Source organism: Myotis davidii, unplaced genomic scaffold, assembly GCF_000327345.1.
Source record: "Myotis davidii unplaced genomic scaffold, ASM32734v1 scaffold471, whole genome shotgun sequence".
In the NCBI taxonomy this organism is placed as follows: Eukaryota; Metazoa; Chordata; class Mammalia; order Chiroptera; family Vespertilionidae; genus Myotis; species Myotis davidii.
In genome coordinates, this window is record NW_006283354.1 from 1733911 (window position 1) to 1734255 (window position 345).

Consider the following 345-nt stretch of genomic DNA (forward strand, 5'->3'; position numbering starts at 1 on the left):
GGGGGCTCTTTGCCGCAGTCATTAATAAAGAAGGTCGCCAAACTCACCCTTCCAAAAGTTGTTGTAGCATGCGCCCCTCTCAGCCTCCCCGCAATGTACTCTTTAAAACACGACTGACCAACATGCGCAATCTCTCTTCCCTGTGCTGTGCATCCCCCTCCCCCCGCGCGCTGGCTTCCTAGAACAGGCAGCCAGCAGGAGAGAGAGGGAGCGAGCGAGCTAGAGACAGAGCGAGGAGCGCTGGCAGATCTGTTGCAAAAACACAAAATAACGCTGTGGAGATGCGCAGGGCCCATCGCTGGGGGCTGGATCTTACCTTGCTCCGTGGTGCCCTTCCGAGGGGCG

The 345-nt window shown here is 58.0% G+C and overlaps 1 protein-coding gene across 2 annotated transcripts in view; it reads right to left on the minus strand.

Moving 5' to 3' along the window:
* Nucleotides 1-216, minus strand: part of JADE2 (jade family PHD finger 2) — a 49579-nt gene extending 49363 nt beyond the window's left edge. The window contains exon 1 of one of the 2 annotated variants that reach the window (XM_015563561.1): nucleotides 48-216. The gene's annotated coding sequence lies outside the window, so the exon portion shown is untranslated. The remainder of the gene's footprint in view (nucleotides 1-47) is intronic. The other variant, XM_015563559.1, reaches the window with a different exon arrangement.
* Nucleotides 217-345: the final 129 nt, after the last annotated feature.